Source organism: Tigriopus californicus, chromosome 10 (assembly GCF_007210705.1).
Source record: "Tigriopus californicus strain San Diego chromosome 10, Tcal_SD_v2.1, whole genome shotgun sequence".
Classification (NCBI taxonomy): Eukaryota; Metazoa; Arthropoda; class Copepoda; order Harpacticoida; family Harpacticidae; genus Tigriopus; species Tigriopus californicus.
This window is the reverse complement of record NC_081449.1, coordinates 14,658,322-14,665,820: the sequence shown is the minus strand read 5'-3', so window position 1 is coordinate 14,665,820 and position 7,499 is coordinate 14,658,322. Positions and strand designations below refer to the sequence as shown.

The 7,499-nt window shown below is 38.4% G+C and overlaps 1 protein-coding gene across 1 annotated transcript in view; it reads left to right on the top strand.

The window, feature by feature from the left end:
- The first annotated feature begins 3,962 nt into the window (after positions 1-3,962).
- Positions 3,963-7,499, top strand: part of LOC131888921 (uncharacterized) — a 30,041-nt gene continuing 26,504 nt past the window's right edge. The window contains exon 1 of the mRNA XM_059237876.1: positions 3,963-4,732. The gene's annotated coding sequence lies outside the window, so the exon portion shown is untranslated. The remainder of the gene's footprint in view (positions 4,733-7,499) is intronic.

The window sequence follows — 7,499 nt, the reverse complement described above, 5'->3', positions numbered from 1 at the left end:
CACCGTGAAGAGTTACTATTGTAAGGAAAACTAGTTTTGACAAACATCTGGAATTTACCCTCAATGACAAAACAAGTTATTTTGCCGACATTTAGCCAACTCATGAGTAGTGATGGTTTCCAATAAGTAATCACGGGAGGTTGCAACTAGGGTCACCAATGAGCATTATAGATAAATAGCATAAAGGCCCTTATTTGCAACGTCAGACAGCCGGAACAAAACTGGAAGATGCACGGTAGATTGCTAAATAAACTACTAGTGCCTTGCCTTGAACACAATTTCTTTTCCGGACATTACCGTGGTATATGACCCGGGTCACTAATCATACATAAAAATTTTATATAATCAGCCAAATACAGCACAAACGCATTGTAATTCAATAAGAAGGAATCGGCCCAATCGGCCCTTTATTTGTTCGAGGCTGAGTCACAAAGCACCCTCAGAAGGGCAGAACGCAAAACATATTTCGTGCAGCTTAAGGCGTCTATTTCTAGTGTCGTTTCGGAAATCTGTCCGTTAGCCTTCATAGCCTCAAAATGCAAACCTTACTTTTCTTCCGTTAGAGCGGGGTTGACTTTTTGGTCCTTTGACCTTATGGTTTTTTTACGTTACATTGGAATCGGCTGGAGCTTTTCCTTTCCGAGTCATCTGGCCACTTTGATTTCGAAAATTTACTTTTTCCCATCACTATTCATGATAAATTGTAGAGGGCGTTACTCTGGATAAGAACAAAGTTTCAATTTTGGGCGTTGTGGCGTCAACTAGGGGACGTCTATTTTTGGCTTACGAATTGTTTCGGAATCAAGGGCACGATCTCTGGATTGATTAAATACATTGTGCAATCCTTGAGAAATTGGTACACGTTCAGTTGGGGGATTTGGGTTAAATCATATATCTTCTTCAAAAGCCCATCAATCTTGCTAGATAGTTCCTCAAAATAATTTGATTCCATTTTATTGCCGAAGAATACGCCCAAAAGTTGAACAAAAGGAGAGTAGTATAGCTAGAACTACACGGTGTTCAAAAAGCCCTATCAGGTTTTTAGAGAAATTCCCATACTGCATGGGATTTAATGGTCCCAATTTCATCGTTTTTAGCCCCAAAATGCCCTGGTTCAATGTTAATTCAATTTCCCAAAGAATTAATATCGATTTTCAATATCACAAAAACGAAGATTATTTTTCTTTTTTCTTGCATAGTCTCACAATAGCTCAAAATCCTATATGATGTCACTTAAAACACACTGAAAGTGTAATCTTTGAAAATGTGTTTAACAGTCAACATGATTACACTTAGCTACGCATCCACTAGTATTCTGAAGACAATACATACAACAAACAATGTTATAGATTTTGTCGTTTCTTGAAGACTTTGTTCAAACTGATACACAATAGCTTTAGCTTCTTTAAGACTTCATTGACATTTGTGAAATTTCAGTGACCGCTCAACTAACTGTCCTTTGGACGGATCTAAAATTTATTTTTCAAAAATCTGCTCTTTTGAGGGTTTTAGATATGTTTGTATATGGTTTTAAGTTAGTTTGAAATATTGTGATAAGAAGAAAAATAATCTTTCAGTTTTGTATTAATGAAAATGGATGTTAAGTCTTTGGGAAATTGAATGAACATATAAGCGGGGCATTTTGGGCCTAAAAACGATGACATTTGGACCATTAAATCCCATGATATCATAAATTATACTCAAGAGCTAACAAAGTGTGCTCCCAATTTACATAGAGCAGGTTTTTGAAAATTTCAGTTTTTTATAATGCTTTTAGGTATGTAAGTTTTTTATGTGGGCTAAAATATCATAAATCAATAAAATCAAAACTGTTCCCAAAAATTTTTGAGGGAGAAAATTGCCAAGATGTGTTTGGGGATTTTCGTCAAAACTTTTAAGGGGTATTTTTACCACTATGACTAACTAGAAGAAGGTGTTGGATTAAGAATTCATCAACCCCTAAAGAACGCCGAATGGAAGCAAGCCATAAGGATCTTAAATGAAACTAAAACTAGAATTTTCCTCCGCCTTTGTCTTAGTGTGTATCAATGCAAAAAAGACTAGACCGAACAAATCCCAGCCCAAATCAAAAGTCAGACTTAGATTAGCCTTTAAAAGTTGCATTGATGCAGAATCATGAAAAGGGAGATTGGGACTGCTAAGTATTTCAAGAATCTACAACATCAATCTGATATTCAACTCGTTCACAAGGATTCATGGGCTTGGTCCCAACTCTAACCTTTTTTAAACGCTTGTACGCGTAACTCTAAGTTAAAGCTTGGACTTTACCCAGAATGTGCATCCGCTCAACACTTTGTCAAGAGTATTTTCATACCGGTTAACGTCCTCCGGGGTACGGGCTTTAAAAAAAAAACAGGCCTCTGGTTTTAGGGTCAATTGTAGCCACAGCAAAGGCTTAACAAACGTTTTGAGAGTACCTTCAAGAGCACTCGAGAATTTTGATTAGTGTTTGAACAATGAAACACTTCTCTTTTCTTTCCCGTGCTCCTTCATTGTCCAATTTGTCTCCCTCTAATCTTATTTCAATTTCCTATTTTGTAACACCAGAAATCATGAATAATGCCACTTGATCACAAGCTTTAATTTTTCTGCACGAAGGTTTTCACAACCATTAGTAGGTGTTAAATCTGTGTCAGGTTTAAAGCCACACTTGGATAAGATTTTAACCAAAATTCCGGATCAATCCTCAATTCAAGGCCTATCTAGATCCGTTAAATCTGATTAGTGGTTGGATTAGACTGTGTAAGAACGTATAGTTAGGTGATAATTATGAGCTTTTCATATTGAGGTAGTGGGAATTGCATTCTCAATAGTGGTAAGGAAGTTCGAAAACAAAAATCAAATTAAGTTGCCCGCAACCAAATTTTCGGTTGATACACTGGAAAATCCCTCATTAAATCAAAAGCCTCGAAACCTAAACCAATTGGCTCGAGAACAAGTTCCTTTTATCAATGTCTTTAGGGATTTTATCTTGCTCTTAAGTTCAATCCAAGACAACTTCCTACTTAAGATAATGGATTTTCTGCATGAACGGCGTAATATCTCCAATTGATAGTTCTTGCTCGACCATAGAAAATGCTCTTTTCGTATGCAAGGTGCGTTCAGTTTTGGCATTCGATATAAGGCATTGATTATTGATTGCAAAGCACACGAAGATGTGCTGAATGTCTTGAGATGTGTTTCTATTCAAGAAACTCGTTTGCCGTAGGATCAAGCTTCTGATGCCGATCGAGAAGAAAGATTGGCTGAAGCCAAATTAGATTTGAATGGCTTTGTGTAGTTGTTAAGTCTGCAAAAAGTGGTACTTTGAATGATTATTATAGTGCAACCACAAGCAAAAAAGTAAAATTTCATAATTAAGGGAATAGCGAGTGTTTTAGGAAAAACAAGAAAAAATTAGCGTAATTGAATTGTCCGCCCCATAACCTCTTTGACCTTTTATTAATAGTTTCATTACCGAGTGCTAATTCTCAGGTCTTGACGTCAGGTAGAGTGCTTAATTCAAGTAATTAATTATTGATGCGGCTGATTAGAATTTCATTGTTCGTTTTGAGGTAAATGGATTCTTTTCGACGTTCGAAGCTGCTGTATTTTTGGCACATGCATATCTTTAATCATTACCCTAAGCCTGTGCAAATGACCATAGTTTTGCCCACTTAATCTGTGTCTAAATGCCACCAAGAAACTTGGACTTGATTAGCCCAGGATCGGAACAGAGGTTGCAAAATTGGGCAACGAATGTCCTCCGTAAAATGAAATGGTTGCTACCGTTGCATCACTGTGAACGCGTATATTCTAGAGTTTTTCTCGAAACAGAGATTTATGGGAATATCATAAGAGCATAAGAGCAGGCCAAGACATACAGAGGATCGAATAAAGCGAACAAACAGGAGCAAAACCTCGATAACGAGAGGACAATATGATGCACTATATGACCTGTCATTGGAAAGGACCATTCTACTCACACTACTCATTCATTCATGTAAGCTCTCCGTGGTTTGAAGGCCCGCCGAGTGTATGGGTTTGTGTGATTTGCAAAAAAGTTAAACAGAAACAGAAATAAAAGTAAGAAATGAAAATGGAAAGAAATATCACACAATAAAACGTTTCACCGACAAGTCTTCAAAATGCTCCAAAAGGCCCAGGTGATCCGCAACCGCTCTAAAAATCTAGTTTAGATCTGTCCTAAACCCTCTCTCCAGATAGATCAGGCCCTCCAATCCTAAAATGCGAAGTGGGTAGTAGCACCAACAAAGTACAGGACTAGTAAAGGCCAACTACCGACCCACGGAGCTCATCGGTGTCTTTCGACAGAACGAGAAAGAGAGAGAGAGCGATCGATCGAAACAGAGGGCAGAGAAGGAAAAGAAGCTCTGTTTTGCGATGGAACCGAGGCCTTGTCTCGATTCCCGTGGCTTTCATTGCAGCCGATGGCGGCGCGTCATCCCCGGGCTTAGTTTTTTGGTCGTTTCCAGTTTCCGCGAGGCTTTCTCGTGGATGGCTGAGTGCTTAGACAACAATAACGGATATTAGGACACCAGCGGAAGAAAGCAGAAGACGAACCAGAAAACGAAGACGAAGGAGAAGACCACTCATTCCCTTGGGAGAAACCTTGAGCAGTCTTTGATTTGTTTGGTGCCAACCCATAGCTTGGACGTCCTTTTGTTGTGACAAGTGTTAGTAACATCCGGTTCGGGCCTTTCGACAACAGGTAAGCTTCCGGTAATATCCTTTTTTGAATGCTTTGGGTTTGGCCATGAATCATTACTAGAATCATGTCGAGAATTAACCTTTTCGTTTCTAGTCAATGTGTTAGCTTGCACTGGCAACATTTTCCCTTTTTATGATCAATGGAGAACGTCTCAGTCAAAAGTCGTTCGCTGCCAAAGCTCAATTGTACATTTACAAAAAGTGGCCTTTCCTATCCACTCTGCGTACTACTACTATGATGTGAGATTTGAAAAGGTATACGTTATGACCCAATGGTGCGGTTGAGCTGAAATTTGTTGTAAAATTTGTAACTTCTCTTCTTTCTCGGGCTCCTTCATTGCGTAATTTGCTTCCCTTTAATATTCGTGGGGAAAACGTAAGCCTGGTTGATCCGGTTGCATCTTTCAAGTCAGACTTGGTTGGACAAATTTTTAGATAGCATTCCATATCAACCCTATATTCAAGGACTAGCTCGGTCTGCCAACTCAAATTCGTTGGTAGACCAAATATCATATAAAGATTGAAAGGTAATAAATAGACGAATTATAACTTTTCATTTTAATAGTACTGGGGATTACATTCCCTGTGGCGGGTAGGAAAGTAAGTGAAGAAACCAAACCTAACAAGTTTTTTAGGCATAAGGACTTGAATAAGAAGAAGGAGGAGGAAAAACAACAACAACCACGATAGTTAATGACAATTTTCCTATTTGGTCTCTCCGTCTATATTTCCAGGGGCCTTGAGACAAGGCTTATCAACGTAACCCAATAGCTCAAGGTCATAAAGGGGAGTGTATTCTTTGAAGGGGGGGGGGCAAAAATTGGCATTCCTCCGATTAGCGAAAAATTAGGGCGTTTTTCGATACTCTGCGACTCTCTTTCCATCGGGTTAATGTCACGCAGAACGCTCATTGGTTGGGATTTATCCACACGGTTTGTTTTCCCTTGGGAGATCTGCGCATACCCTGGTTATGAACTTGGCAATTTGTTCGGAAAAAGACTGGTTTCGGTTTCTTAGAATCGAGAAGTTTCCCCCGAACTTTGGCAAGTGCCATTGGCAATGTATTTTTGTTAGGTACAAGACAGGTTGTTTCAAACTTTATGGAGGCACATTACTCGAGACCATGGATAAACCGAATGGCAATCTCAATTCCAAATAGTTTTTGCAGGTCCAAACTCGTTTCTGAACGACGTTATCTGCTTGTGATCGCTCGTAGGAAGTTACAATATTCCCCCATGTCTCGTTGTCGAAACCACGGGCCATTGGATAAAAGTCCATTGTGAATGTAAGGGCTTCCAAAGGGCAAAATGGGACACTTTGAAGGCCAGCAGACTTATCCAAGTTCATTTTGTGGTTTTGACAGAGTCTAACCAGTTGGTTCCACGTTCCTCAAGCAAAGTTTTGCCCGATGGAATTAAGCGTTGTTAGAAATCCTCAATTGAGGAGATTGTGCATACTAGAAATTTTATTTGGAGAGAGGATTTTCAGAATTATAATTGACCATTCGAACTTGTTAAAGAAAGTGGAACAACAAAAAGGTATTAGGTTCTCGATAACAGTTATTGGAAAAAGCGGAGATAACCATATGAATCATTAGAGGCTGGATATTAGTTTTTGCCAATTCAATAGTTAGTAATTCAATCTTTCACAAGAAACATGAGGGAAATTTCTATCAGAATCAATTAATTTGGTACTTTTTCGAGAAACCAAACCCGCTGACTTGGATCTAAAAAAAATGTCCAATGCGTCTTGGATTTCTCTTATTTGTATTGAAAAATGAATGGTTGGAATCATCGAAGATCTGAAGCATTACTCTCAATGGCGGAACATTGTTGATGGGCCTTAAATTAAAAATTAAGAAAATTAAAAAAAAACATTCCTGGTAGCGGTTAGAAAAGCCCGTGAAAAAACAAAGCAAAAAAAAAAATCATAGCCAGAATACTAAATGCAACTTGCAGAATTGGTTCCTAATGTGCAAGTTGAACACGTTTGTAAATTCACGGCTATTATTCATTGAAATCCTTTCATGAATAAGGTTGACAATGAGGTCGAAAAGCGGCTGAGTGCCATCTTACCAAAAAAAACAAATTATTGCAATTGATATGCAAATGTAGGCATTGATTATGGATGATGATTATTGAACACCAATTAGGACGTCGTCCTAAAAACCGAAATGCAAATTGAGATACTGATATCAAAAGAACAACAAATGTTATCGCTTTTCCACTTCCGCGAGTGAAAGTACTTTTTCGAGTTAGTTGGAACCCCCGACCTATAACGAAAATGTCTGTTGATTCATGCTTCCAGTTGATGGACGATTTTAACGTGTCAAGTTTGAGGCCAGTTTGTTTGCAAGTAAGTGTACAATTTAGGTTCTTTGTATCAAAATATTAGCACGCAATGGCTCTATTAAATACAGATTCAAACTGATTTTCACGACTTGATTGATCAGCTATGACGGAGGCAAAAGAGTCTCATCGAATTTAGATATTGAAATGCCAGAGTCATCGTAAAGGTTCGATAGAAAATGCCACGTACGAATGCAACAGAGATGTATTGTTGTAAGTAAAATTGCTAATAATTTGGTGCTCGAACGTACCTTTGGATAAGAGCAAATTGATGCGGTTATCAAATAATTCGGCCACAATCATGTTTCTTTTTCCTCATAAACAGCTCCTTGGTCCAAGGGATGTTGAATTCACCACATCAATCTATTAACCTTAGGTAATGAATGCTGACTGTTCCAAAATATACCTGCATCTTTTTGG